Below are 14,537 nucleotides of genomic sequence, written 5' to 3' on the forward strand. Positions count from 1 at the left end.
TGTTATTAGTTAGTCTTAATTGTTACCAAACCTCTTTCAAACCCCCCAAATACCTTTCAATTAGGTAGCCTAGACTTGATAGACTTTAACTAATCCTTGTTTCCCTGCGGATCGACCCGTGACTTGCCCTTAATATTCTCTTAGTAATTGCTTGTTAGGAATATAAATATTGTTTGGAAAGTGGTATTTGGTGCCTTAACGACACACTAAAAACCTCTATCAAAATGGCGCCGTTGCCGGGGAAATTGTGCTATTGATTGAAGTATATTTTAGTTTAGTTTGCTTAGTTGATTTTTCTTTTATTTTCTTTTTGACTGTGGTTTTTATTTGCTAATCTTCTGCTTAGCTTTGTTGTGTTACATGAGAAGAAGAGCTCAGGGTTCACCCACATTGCCTTTAGATCCTGAAATCGACCATACACTGCAAAAGCTTCGGAAGAATTTGGAAAATTTGACTCTGGGTTCCGAGCCATCTTCACCAATCTCAAGTACATCAAGTGAAGTTGAAGTAGAAATGGGTGAAGCAAATCCACAACTGTTTAGGGATTTCGGAAATCAGGGTTCATATGTTCTTCAAGGTGGAATTCGACTCCCCACCACCACTACAAATTTCAGCATTCACCCTCAATATACTCGGATGGTGAAAGCAGAGCAATTTTGTGGGGGGTCGGATGAGGATCTTCTCGACCATCTCGGCAGGTTTCTTGAGATATGTGCTATGATAACTACAAATGATGTCTCCCCTGATTACATTAAGATGCATTTGTTCCGGTCCTCTCTTACCGGAAAGGCAAAGTCATGGCTCAAGAGCTTGCCAGCTAACTCCCTCACTACCTGGGAACAAGTCACCATGGCTTTCTTGAAGAAATACTTCACGGAGTGGAAGACTGCGGACATAAGGAGGAAGATCTCCTCATTTGAGCAAGAGAACGATGAGACACTTGCAGAAGCTTGGGAGCGGTTCAAGGAGATGATCCGTTCATGCCCTCACCACGAGTTCAACAAAAAACCTCCTCATGCGGTTTTTCTATGATGGTCTTGATCCTATATCACGGGTCAACCTTGATGCTGGAGCGGGAGGTCAACTTTCTAAGATCCCGCAAGAACAACTTGAGTCCACAATTGAGGAAGTGATCAAGAACTACTCATGGGGTGGAAGACGAAGAGGTGCTCAGCCCAAGACGAGCGAAAAGTTTGAATTAGACCCCATGGATCAAATTCAAGCCAAGATGGACCTACTCGACAAGAAGCTCTCTAAGATCAATCTAGCCTCATCTACTCCTTCACAGGTAAACTCTTTTTCTTATGATATTTGTGGTGGTACTAACTGTTTATGCTAAAATTTATCGCTAACAATGAAATTGAAGTTTGTGGGACGTGTCAACCAGATAATGCTAAGGTCAATGCGACGAAAGAATGCAAAGGGGAGTCAAAAGGGATGAACACACAAAAATGGTGACGCGGAAAACCCCAATGAAGATGGGTAAAAAACGCGGGTGGTTAGAGATCCACCAAACTAATATCGTTCACTATCTTTCTTTGTGACTGAATGTCGTTTACAAGAATGCCAAGTTCACCTTAGTGTCTTTCTCACAATGTTGCGTAAAAAATATGAAAATGCTGTCTCTCTCTCTCTTTTATATGCCTTTTCTTTCCTTTGGCTTTTTCCCAACGAATACAACAATAAATCTACTCATTATTACATTGATTTTCTTGCTTGAATTACGGCGATCTCCTTCACTTATGAGCCAACGTCTTGACCCACGCTCCTTAACGGTTGAATTTAAGGCTGGTTACACTCTTCCCTTATTTAGCCAGACCGTTACTCATTTAATGTTCCAGCTTCAAATTCCGCATTGCCTGCTACGTCTTCGGGTCTAATTTCCTTCGTCAATGTGCCGTACGTTGTCATGTCATCGTGTCATTACGTCCTTGTGTCAATATGAACCTGTAAAAAATTCAGCCATAACAGTTTGCCCCCAATTGTTGAAATCGGGGTGACACAAAGCCCATGAGACAATTGTAAATAATTCCTTTAAATTAATCAAAGAAGTTCTGTCTAAATCGTTAGGAGATCAAAAAATCATAAGCTAAATCTTTACACTTGTCAGTCTTTAGAAAAAATTCTAAAGGGAACATAAGGAAGGGAAGGAAATCTTCTCGAACGGTTTATCTTTGGCAACTCAAGAGTCGCCAACTGCAAAAAGGTAGTTTTTTTGTTTAAAATGCCGTTTTAATTATAATCGTTAGCCCCATTGTCATGATTGCTTTCAGTTGGCATAAATAACTAAGGCGGTTTAAACAACTCAATCCCCACTTTCAATTTCATCAAATCTTTCTCTCTCTTCAAGTAAGTCAACTTCCTTAACTCTTTTTATTCTCTCCGCCGGGAAATCGACCGCTGACACCAGGTAACTTCGCACTTTCTTGCTCATTTTTTCCTTTGATTCGCTCTATCTTTTCTTCTTCTACCGTTTTCATGGCTCCAAGTAGACGAAGTATTAGGACTTTTATGAAAAATCAAGAGAAGTCGAAAGGAAAGGAGAAAGCTGTAGATTAAGGGTAGAGAATGAGGATGAACTGTCAACGATGTCAGAAGAGGACCTGTTAAGGTTTTTCGACTTAGGAAATTTGCCTAAGAGTACTGTCATTAGGAATGCCGAACCTGACGAACCCCCAGAATTGTGTCCCTAAAAATGGGTAGTGCTTTATGAATACCCTTTCAAAATAGGTCTTAGGCTTCCTTTTACCCCCTTGGCAAGGGATTTGATGCAGATTTACCAGATCAGTCCTGGGTAAATCATGCCCCAAGTCTGGAGGATTCTTAGCGTCATCGACAGGGTGACAACGTCTTGGGAAGAAGCCTTCACCCTTCACGACCTACTTTTACACTATGAAATTAGGGTTAAAGCAAAAAAATAGGATAGCTCTACATGCAAAAGCGAGGTTAGAACCTCTGGTCAGGGGAATTCAGTCAAACGACAGAGGTTGAAAGAACTGGTTTGTTTTTGTGAAGAGGTCGTCGCTAGGGGAAGCCGGGGCGTCTCTGGTCAGTGGCTGGAATACCGAAGGTGTGTTAATTTCCAGTTTTTTCTAAGTTCGCGATGTGTCGTTAACACCATTCTTACATCATTTCTTCTACAGGTCTTAATCCAAAACTATTGTCGCATCGCGACGAGTCTAAGAGTCTCTATGACAAGTTTCTGAAGGTGTCAGAGGACGATAGGCAGTTCAGAAGGGTTCTCTTTGCTTCTCAAGATAGTTGTTCATCTATGGCATATGGTTAGTCCATCTGTCTTTATTTCTAAGTAAGATTCTCTAAGGAAGGTCGTTGTGTTACTAACTTGCCCTGGTATTCTTGGACAGGTTCATCACAGTCGCGTCCTAAGGGGAGTTTGGACGGTCAAGCGCTAGCTGAGATGCTGCACAAACGTAAGAGGAAATCTTTTGTTGACGCGACGTCCCTATCGTCAGCGTCAGCAAAGAAGGACACGACGGTCGTCGTCCATTTGGACGATGAACAAATGGTCGCATCCAAGACGCGCAAAACTGATTTCTTGGCCCATCCAGACAAGAGTGGGCCTTCCTACTCTGTGACCGTCCCAAGTGACTTCATGTCGTTGGAACGGTCCATATGGCCTGAAGCAGACAGGTTCCTCTTTTCCAGCGCAATGGAAAGAATCAAGGAACATACTCTCCCTCGCATGATGTCGAATGGGCTGGAACTCCTATTTCTGGTATAAACTTCACACATTATGCCTTCTTATGACTATAGCTTGCGACTCTCTAAATGACACGTATCTTATTTTTTTTTTTTTGTGCAGTCTTCTCAACATCTCCTGATGGCTAAGAGGGAGATCTCCTCTCTGCTGAAAGGTCATCTGACCATGAAACAGAGAATGGATAAGGCTGAGTTGGACACAAAGTCCAAGAGCGACGAGGTGGAGTCCTGCAAGAAGGCCATGGAGGATATGAAGAAGTCTTTGCAGAAGAATGGGGAGGAGCTGGAAGAGATAAGGCTGAGGGCAACTAGGTTGGAGGAGTCTTCTCGTCTGGACATCTCGACGCTCCAAGCGAGCGTCGATGCACAAAAGAACGAGCTGGACATGCTCGAGGCTGAGGTGATGACTAGGGTCAGGGCGAAGCTAATGTACCAGTTCCTAATGAAGAAGACAACATCCTGGACGCCGCAAAAGGACATCGACCTATACATCCAATTCATGGGGTCAATGAAAGATCTTATGGATGAGGAGGACTTAGCTGCGACGGCGGATTCCCATCAAAGGTTGATGAGAATGCCCCGTCTTGTGCTGGGTTCATAGCGTCGGATGTGCCTCCTGACCCTGAGACTGAGAAGGAAGCCCCAGCCACTGTCTTGCCAGCTGAAACGTCAGAGGAGAAGGAAGCTGAGTTGGTCTCTGACGTTTAATCTCCTAGTCCTTTATGTCATGCCTCTTATCCTTTAAACTTTTTTAATCAAACTGTGTTTTAAGTCACTCAAGGGAGTGACTGTTTGTATTATACTTTTGGGTCACCTAAGGGGGTGACCATAACTTTTAAATTACTAATCGTCGTACTTTTTGGGTCGCCTATGGGGGTAACCATTTACTATGTTGCTTCTGAAAAAAATTCTTATCATAGATAATCTTATGTCTCTGCTGTGTGTCACATGCATGTATCCGGTCGTTTTCTGACGTTTCTAAAGGATTAAAGGCGTTCTATAGGCCATCCTTGGTCGCTCAGACGTATCGCTTGGACTTAGTAAGAGTCATAATTAGTCATACGGACGTATCATTTGGACTCAATAAAAGTCATAATTAGTCATACTGACGTATCGTTTGGACTCAATAAAAGTCATAATTAGTCACACTGACGTATCGTTTGGACTCAATAAAAGTCATAACTGATCGTTCAGACGCGCCGTTTGGATTAAACGACTTTCTAGAATACACATAGGAAATACACAAAACTTACATGTGCCCGTCAGGGGGATGGCTGAAATGTCACCAATAGCTATGATTTTAAAATGACTGTGCCCCTGTCGTTGCGTCGGCTGAGGTAATGGTGGAAGTCGTTGGGACGTTCATGAGTTGAATGTGGACAACTTGCCTGCAACTTCAACAAGTACCCAGTGAGAGAACACTATGGTCGCTAATCACCTAGCGACCCAATTATAACATTGCCAACCAATCCACTTCTCTATGTATATATGTTGTTTTTTTTTTTTGACTGAAAATGAAAACAAAGCTCGCCACTTGGCGTTTTAAAAGTAGTATCGTTTGAGGTGCGTGGCATTCCAACTGCGAGGTACTGAGCTTCCGTCATGTCGAACCAATTGGTAGGCTCCATGGCCTACAACTTTACTGATTTGATATGGCCCTTCCCAATTCTGGTCTAGTTCGCCAGCGTTAGCCTCTTGTGTGTTTTGGAACACTTTTCTTAGGACCCAATCTCCTTCGACGAAGGACTTGGCTTGAACGTTTTTGTTGAAGCTCCTCGCTACTATTTGCTGTGTGCTGCCATGCGCACCAGCGTGCATCGCGCAATTCCTCAATGGTATCTAGGTCGTTAATCAATTCGTCGCGGTTCCGTGTTCCGTCGCTAGGCTGCATCTGCAGTCGGACGCTCACCTCTGTTGGCAGGACAGCCTCGCAACCATAGACTAATGAGAAGGAGTTTGTCCGGTGGCGGTGCGTGGTGTCGACGATTAGCCACAAGATGGAAGGCAACGCCTCCGCCCATTTACCTTTCTTGGCTGTGAGCCGTTTCTTCAAAGAGTCAATGATCGCTTTGTTGCTGGATTCGGCCTGTCCATTAGCTTGCGGGTATCTTGGCGTTGACGTTAGCAACGCTATGCCCCACTCATCGCAGAAGCGTCTTGTTTCGTTGCTAATGAACTGCGACCCGTTGTCGCATACTATCTCGGACGGGACACCAAATCTGCAAATGATGTTAGTGTATATAAAGGAGATCACTTCCTTATCACGTACCTGCTGAAAAGATCCTGCCTCAATCCACTTAGAAAAATAGTCAGTTAGTGCCAACATAAAGACCTTCTGTCCTGGGGCTGGAGGTAACTTACCAACTATGTCCATGCCCCACTTCATGAAAGGCCAAGGTGTTAGAGTAGGATGCAAAGGTTCACAAGGTTTGTGCGTCATACCTGCATGTCGTTGACAACTATCACATTTGGCGACATACCTTGTTGCGTCCTTCCTCATTGTCGGCCAATAATAGCCCATGCGCAATACTCTATTAGATAAGCTGCGCCCTCCTGAATGATTCCCACAGTGCCATCGTGCATGTCCTTCAGGACTTGCCCCATGCTCCTTTTCCAAACAACGTAGGTAGGGGCCTGCGGCGGACCGTTTGAAGAGTACTCCCTGAATGAGGACGTATCGCGACGCCTTGAATCGCATTCTGCGTGCTCCGCCTTATCTGTTGGGAGTACATCTGTTACAAGGAAATCATAAAATGGTTTTGTCCAACTGACACTTACCTCGTCATGTCGGGATTACTTCCTGACGGGACCGTCTATATTATTGACGACCCCACGACTGTCTCGAAGTTGGTCGCGTGGTTGCGACAGCGTCTCCAATATTTTTAGCGATGGAGGGTTTGTCAAGTGAACAATAGGGACGGACGTAAAGAAACGTCCCTTAAGAAGATCGAGGTTGGCCAATGCATCCGCTTGTGTATTTTGATCCCTAGGTATCTGCAAAATATCAAACGAATTAAATACTTTACTTTTACTCTGAGCTATTTCCAGTACATGGCCATTTTAGAGTCTTTTGCTGCGAATTCGCCTTTGACTTGGCTGACTATCAGCAGTGAATCGCTGAAGACTTTCAACGCTTTCGCTCCCATGTCTTCTGCTAACGTCATTCCGGCTATGAGCGCCTCGTATTCGGCTTCGTTATTCGTCGCTCTAAATTCACAGCAAATGGCTCGTACTATCTTGCCCCCTGTGGTGACTTTAGCACAATGCCTAGACCTGCGCCACGAAAATTAGAAGATCCATCGACGAACAATATCCAGTAGTCGTCGTTTACTTGGTTAATCCTTGCAACTTCGTCGTCTGCGAGCTTCTCTAGCTCTGGGCTAAAGTCCGCCACAAAATCTGCCAAAGCTTGTGACTTGACAGCGGTCCTTGGATGAAACTGGATGTCGTACGCGCTGAGTGCTATTGCCCACTTGCTCATGCGACCTGTCAATTCCGGATGTCGCAAAACACACTTGATAGGATAATTAGTCATTACGACTATGCGTTTCAAAATAATGCCTAAGCTTCTTAACAGCTACGACATAGCTAAGATGAGTTTTTCTAATGAAGAATACCTGGTCTCCGCGTCTAGCAGAGACTTACTGACATAGTAAATTGGTAGCTGCTGGCTCTCCGCCTCCCGCGTCAGGACAGCGCTGACGGACACGTTACTTACCGCGAGATAGAGCTGCAACGTTTCCCCAATGTTTGGCTTTGACAGCAATGGCGGCGTCGCCAAATAGTTTTTAGCTTTTGCAACGCATCTTCATGTTGTTGCGTCCATGTGAAGCCCTTGTTCTTTCTCAAGACGTCATAAAAAGATGACACTTCTCAGATGACCGGGATATGAAACGATTAATGCGGCCACGCGACCGGTCAACTTTTGTACTTCCTTGACGCTTCGTGGGGACTGAATGTTGATGATGGCTTTGATTTGATCTTGGCTGGCCTCAATTCCCGCTGCGTCACGACGTACCCTAGAAATTTTCCTGCGGACACTCCAAAGGTGCACTTAGTAGGATTTAATTTCATGCCATACCTTCGTAATACGTCGAAAGCCTCCGACAGGTGTTGAATGTGATCGCTCGCTTGCTTGGATTTGACGAGCATATCATCGATGTACACTTCCATGGTGTCGCCCAGTTGATCTTTAAACATTTGATTAACTAGTCGTTGATACGTGGCACCTGCATTTTTCAAACCAAAAGGCATAACCTTGTAACAATATATACCTTTATCGGTGACAAACGCGGTCTTTTCCTGGTCGTCCGGATGCATCAATATTTGGTTGTACCCGGAATACGCGTCCATGAACGTTAAAAGCTCGTGACCGGCCGTCGCGTCGACCATTGCATCTATATGAGGAAGAGGAAACGGATCCTTAGGACTCTCCACTTTTCGTTCTTTTTGCTGACCACCACGACGTTAGCTAACCAATCTGGGTATTTACTTCGCGGATCTTTCCGGTATCGATCAATTTCTGGACCTCATCATTGATGACCTGGTTCCTTTCAGGAGCGAACTTGCGTCTTTTCTGCTTCACAGGCTTGTGAGCGGGATGACGTTGAGCTTATGCGTGATAACGTCAGGACTGATACCTGTCATATCTTCATGGGACCAAGCAAAACAATCTTGGTTAGCTTTCAAGAAATCGATTAACTGACCTCGTATCTCTGTGACAAGTCGCTCCGATTCGAACGACGCGATCGGGGATGGATGGATCGAGCATTACTTCATCCACGTCCTGCTCGCTGGGCGTCGGGTGCTGATTCATCCTTTAATTGCTAGATAGCTGCCTTTGGGGGAGTGAGCGACGAACTATAGCATTCCCTTGCAGACTTCTGCTCGCCCTTTATTTCTTGGACCCCCCATTTGGTAGGAAACTTCAGCGACTGATGATAGGTTGAAGGGACGGCCTTCATCTTGTGTATCCATGGGGTACCGAGAATGATGTTGTATGCTGACGGGCAATCTACGACGTTGAACCTGGTTGGGAGGTTGACGCCTTTGGCTAGCGTCGGCAGCGTGATCTCCCCGACAGTATGTTGGGCCTCTCCACTGAAACCTACTAAAACAGTAGATTTTTTAGTAATATCTTTATCACACAGACCCATACCTTCGAGGGCACTTTTGAATATGATGTTGGCTGAGCTGCCCCATCGACCAACACTCGCTTCAACAGGCAGTTGCTGACAGTCAGGGATATGACTAATCCGTCATGATGCTCCAGTCGCAGACGTCGTCGTATCAAAGGTTATGGCCATCGCTTCGAGCTTGCGCTCCTCGGCTGACCTGCAAGATTTATAAACGGCGGACGAGGGGTACCCTCTCTTGCTAGCCTTTTGGTGCGGAATACGTTAGTCCACATACATCAGATCCACCAGAAATGACGTTAATTACCTTTACGTGTGCGGGCGACGCAGGAGGGTCGGATTGCGCGGTATTTTTCCCAACGGACGCTTTAGCTTTGTCGCTCAGAAGGTCTTTAAGATCCCCCTTATTGAGCATGAACGCGACTTCGCGTCGCAACGCAATGCACTCCTCCGTCTTATGCCCATGATCATGATGGAACTGACACCATTTTGACTGATCCTTTTGCGCCTCGGGGCGGTCGCTCTTCTTCGACCAACAAACGGGCGCTCCGATTCTAGCTAAGGCATTCACTACACCTACGACGTCGACGGAGAACCCATAGGAGTCTAAGGCAGGGAAGGTTGGCGACTCTGTCCTTGTGCTGTTACCTGCACTTCCTGCAACGTTAGTAATATTGTTTACCTGATTTGAACGACTATAGGGGTGACTTCGCCAGTTTTTCTTCTTAGGGATGAAGGCCTTTCGATCAACGGGAGTATCCGGCGCGCGTCGAGTGGATATTGTGTTGAGGATGGCGTCGTCTTCCTCCAACCCATTTGTGCTAATGCTCGGACTTGACTTCCTCGAACGTCTGGCACGGGTACTTCGTCAGGCGATTGTATAGCTTCGACCGCAAGATTAGTCCTTTCCTGAAACATTCAATAGCAGTCTTAGTATCAAGATTTTTAATGCTAATCATTTCTTTGTTAAAGCGATTATAATAATCGCGAACGGATTCTTTGGGTCCCTGCACGACGCCATATAGGTCGCTCGTTTGCTTTTAGGCTGCGACTGCCTTCAAACTTCTCATAGAACTTATTGACGAGGGTGGAGAAATTGCCAATGCTTCCTGGCTTGAGAGATCCCAACCACTTGAGAGCGGGACCGGTGAGCGTGGCTCCGAACGACTTGCACATGCATGCCTCTACTAGATGCCAGGGGATCGACGCTTGCCACATCCGTTGCTTGTATTGCGCGACGTGGTCGCCCGGATCGGTTGAACCATCGTAAGTAGCAGCTAGGGTAGGCAGGTTGAGCTTTTTGGGGAGCACGACTCTTGAGATCCTATCAACGAACGGTGACTCTGCGTAGCCGTCGGGGTGCTCCACGATGCCTGGTGTTGGGGCTCCGGGGAGCTGGGACATGAGCTTCATCAAGCGCCTGTTCTGCTTTTCTTCGAGTCAGGCGCTTCGTCATAAGGTTGTTTCTTCTCCACCTTGGTCGTTTCCTTCATTGTTCAAGGGCTCTTCGTCCTCGGGCTCTCCATTTTTCAGGTTCTTCGTCATCCGACTCAGAGAGATTCCCCATATAAGGGATGTCGTGCAGATTTTCTCGACGTCGAGCTTTCGAGGCCTTGGACGATGCTAAATCCTCTTGTAATTTCTGGATCCTCTCTTGCGACGTCGTAAAGTCGGTAGTCAGACGCTCGTTAACTTGCCTCATTTCGAGCATCTCTGCTCTCATTTGCTCGTACTGCCTTTGCATTTCTTCGAGGTTAGGTGTTTCTCCCATTTGACAGATTTTGAATAGTAGATGGTCTGGTTATGCCCCACGGTGGGCGCCAAATTATTTATGCTAAAATTTATCGCTAACGATGAAATTGAAGTTTGTGGGACGTGTCAACCAGATAATGCTAAGGTCAATGCGACGAAAGAATGCAAAGGGGAGTCAAAAGGGATGAACACACAAAAATGGTGACGCGGAAAACCCCAATGAAGATGGGTAAAAAACCGCGGGTGGTTAGAGATCCACCAAACTAATATCGTTCACTATCTTTCTTTGTGACTGAATGTCGTTTACAAGAAGGCCAAGTTCACCTTAGTGTCTTTCTCACAATGTTGCGTAAAAAATATGAAAATGCTCTCTCTCTCTCTTTTATATGCCTTTTCTTTCCTTTGGCTTTTTTCCAACGAATACAACAATAAATCTAATCATTATTACATTGATTTTCTTGCTTGAATTACGGCGATCTCCTTCACTTATGAGCCAACGTCTTGACCCACGCTCCTCAACGGCTGAATTTAAGGCTGGTTACACTCTTCCCTTATTTAGCCAGACCGTTACTCATTTAATGTTCCAGCTTCAAATTACACATTGCCTGCTACGTCTTCGGGTCTAATTCCTTCGTCAATGTGCCGTATGTTGTCATGTCATCGTGTCATTACGTCCTTGCGTCAATATAACCTGTAAAAAATTCAGCCATAACACTAACCATGATACTTCTTATTGTGAAGGTACCCATTCGGAGCATGTGGCGGCAATAAATTCAAGAGGAGATGGGTATAGGAACAATCAACAAGGAGGTTGGAGACAACCTCAACAAAACTACACCCAAGGATTCAACCAACCTCAACAAACATGGAATCAACCTTAGCAAGGGTACAACCAAGCTCACAACCAAGGGTTTGCGCAAGGGTACAACCAGAACTATAACCAAGGTGGTTCCTCTTCACAAGGGTCCAACACTTACCAAGCTCCACATCAAAGGGCCAACAACCCAAAACCTCCCTCCAATCTTCCATTCCCCAAATAAAATCCCGAACCTACACTATCTTCAGATCCAACCTCTCTCCAAATTCTCCAACAACTCCAATCCATGAACCAAATTCTCCAAAACCACGAGCAAAGGTTTCAAGAGCTACAAGCCCACAACAAAATGCTTGAAACCCAAATCGCCCAAGTAGCCGAGAAGAATCCCTCAACCCCCACAAATCAACTTCTGGGCCGACCCATCCCTAACCCCAACCTCCATCAAGCCAAAGCCATTCATTTGAGGTCGCGAACAAGCTATGCGGGTCCTAAGATGCCTACTAGGGAGTTAGAGAAGGATGAAGAAGTTGAGGTTGTTGAGAAGGAGGAGGAAGCTGAGGAAACAGATAAAGAAGAAGTTGAGGAAAAAGATGAGTCACATGTTCATGTTGGTGACAAAAACCCATTGCCATCACCTCCACCAACCAAGACTTATGTGCCTCCGGTTCCCTATCCTCATAGGTTGGTAGAGAGAAAGCTGAGTGACAAGTTCACTAAATTTCTCAATGTGATGAAGAGCCTGCAAATTAACATCCCATTCCTTGAGGCTATGTCTCAAATGCCGGCTTATGCTAAGTTCTTGAAAGAGATTCTCTCCAACAAGCGGAAACTTGAAGATGAGATTATCTCCTTACCTTACCAAGTGAGTGCTCTTGTGCAACGAACTATGCCCAAGAAGCAAAGATATCCCGGGAGTTTCACCTGTGGTGAAGATAGGTGATTTAGAGCCTAAGGGTGCACTGGCCGATCTAGGAGCGAGTGTAAATTTGATGCCCCTTTCTATCGCAAAGCACCTAAAATTTCCTCTTCATCCTACGCGCAAAACGATTCAATTGGCGGACCGCACTGTGAGAGTCCCCTGTGGTGAGTTGGAGGATATACCGATTCAAGTTGGGCATGTGTTTGTACCATGCGACTTTGTGGTAATGGATATGGAGGAAGATCCTGAGACTCCTCTTATTCCGGGAAGAGAAGCTCTAAAGACATTGGGTGTCGTGATAAACTGCAAAAATGATACAATCACGATTGAGGTAGCTAATGAGCGGGTGGTGTTTGAGTTCTCTAAGACATTGAAGAGACCTATGATGGAGAAAATTTGCCGGGTAAGCCTAGTGGAAGATGAGGTAGAGGACGCCATGAGTATGGTTAATACCGGGGACGAGTTGTATGCTACTCTTACCAACACCCTTAGCTTGGACATGGAAGAGGAAACACAAGATGAGGCATTTGAGGTTCTAGCTACATCATCCACTAACAAAGAGGAGTGTTCTAAGCCTCCTCCAAAGGTAGAGTTGAAGCCCCTTCCCTCCTCTCTTAGATATGTTTTTCTTGATGATGCATGCACTTCACCTGTTATTGTCAATTCGAGTCTTGATGACATTTCTATATCCAAACTGATTGGAATTATGCAAAAATATAAAGATATCATTGGGTATTCGATTGATGACCTCAAAGGGATAAGCCCTTCTCTTGTTATGCATCGTATCCATCTCATCGATAGTAATGCCTCCTCCATCGAGCATCAGAGAAGGCTCAATCCCAACCTCAAAGAGGTTGTGAAAAAAGAGATCATGAAACTGTGTGACGCGGGAATCATCTACGCTATCTCAGATAGCAAGTGGGTGAGCCCCATTCACGTGGTTCCAAAAAAGGGAGGCATGACTGTTATGGCTGAATTTTTTTACAGGATGACATTGACGTAATGACGTGATGACTTGATTAAATGATGCCATCTGACCTGATGATGAAATAACTATGACTTGAAGACGCAGCGTAGGACGCGAGATTGGAGCAGAGCATTAAGTGGTAACGGTTTAGCTAAATAGGGAAGGAGTGTAATGAGGCATAAATTCAGCCGTTACAGAGCAAGGATCATGACGTTGGAGCATAAATGAGGAAAATCTCCCATGATTGAAGGACCGAAATTAATGTAATAATTAGTGAATTTATTATGTAGTCGTTGAGAAAAAGCCAAGGGGGGAAAAGAGGCATACAAAAGGGGGTAGAGAATCATTAGTCATTTTTCAAGCATTATTATCGAAAGAACACTTGAGACAAAAGTACTTTTGTAACGTCCGTCACTCACTAAGAAAGACAGTGAACCATAGTAGATTGGTGGATCTCCATCCACCCGCGGTTTTTACCCACCTTCATTGGGATTTTCCGCGTTACCATTTTTTTGTGTTCATCCCCTTTGAACCCCATTGCATTCGTTTGTCGCATTATTTGTGTAAAGCCCCATCCACTTTTCAAAGGTGTATAATCTTCTCTGACATGCTAGAAGATTCTATTGAGGTGTTCATGGACGAATTTAGCGTGTGTGGTTCGTCTTTTGACACATGTCTGGTTAATCTTGAATGTGTGTTGAAAAGGTGTCAAGAAACGAACCTCGTCCTGAATTTGGAGAAGTGCCACTTTATGGTCGAGGAAGGCATTGTCCTTGGGCATAAAGTGTTGAAAAAGGGTATTGAGGTAGATCCGGCAAAGGTTTTGGTTATTGAGAAGCTTCCGCCACCAAACTCGGTGACGGGAGTTCGTTCTTTCCTTGGACATGCTGGTTTTTACCAGCGTTTCATCAAGGATTTCTCTCAAATAGCCAAACCATTGACGAATCTACTCCAAAAAGATGTAGATTTTGAGTTTGATGAGTCTTGTACTAAGGCTTTTGAAACTCTTAAAAAAGCCCTTATTTCTGCCCCCATTGTGCAAGCTCCGGATTGGAGCTTGCGTTTTGAACTAATGTGCGATGCTAGTGACTTTTCAGTGGGAGTTGTTCTTGGGTAACAAAAGGAAGGGAGGCTTCATGTGATAGCCTATGCAAGTAGGACGCTGGATGATGCTCAACGGAACTATGCAACTACGGAGAACGAAATGTTTGTCGTAATCTTTGCATT

General features: G+C 45.0%; 1 non-coding gene across 1 annotated transcript; it reads right to left on the reverse strand.

Moving 5' to 3' along the window:
- Positions 1-891: 891 nt before the first annotated feature.
- Positions 892-998, reverse strand: LOC125494470 (small nucleolar RNA R71). The gene has a single exon (XR_007270719.1). It is a non-coding gene; the product is annotated as a small nucleolar RNA R71 (small nucleolar RNA).
- Between the last annotated feature and the right edge of the window lie 13,539 nt (positions 999-14,537).

This window comes from Beta vulgaris, chromosome 1 (genome assembly GCF_026745355.1).
Source record: "Beta vulgaris subsp. vulgaris cultivar EL10 chromosome 1, EL10.2, whole genome shotgun sequence".
Classification (NCBI taxonomy): Eukaryota; Viridiplantae; Streptophyta; class Magnoliopsida; order Caryophyllales; family Amaranthaceae; genus Beta; species Beta vulgaris.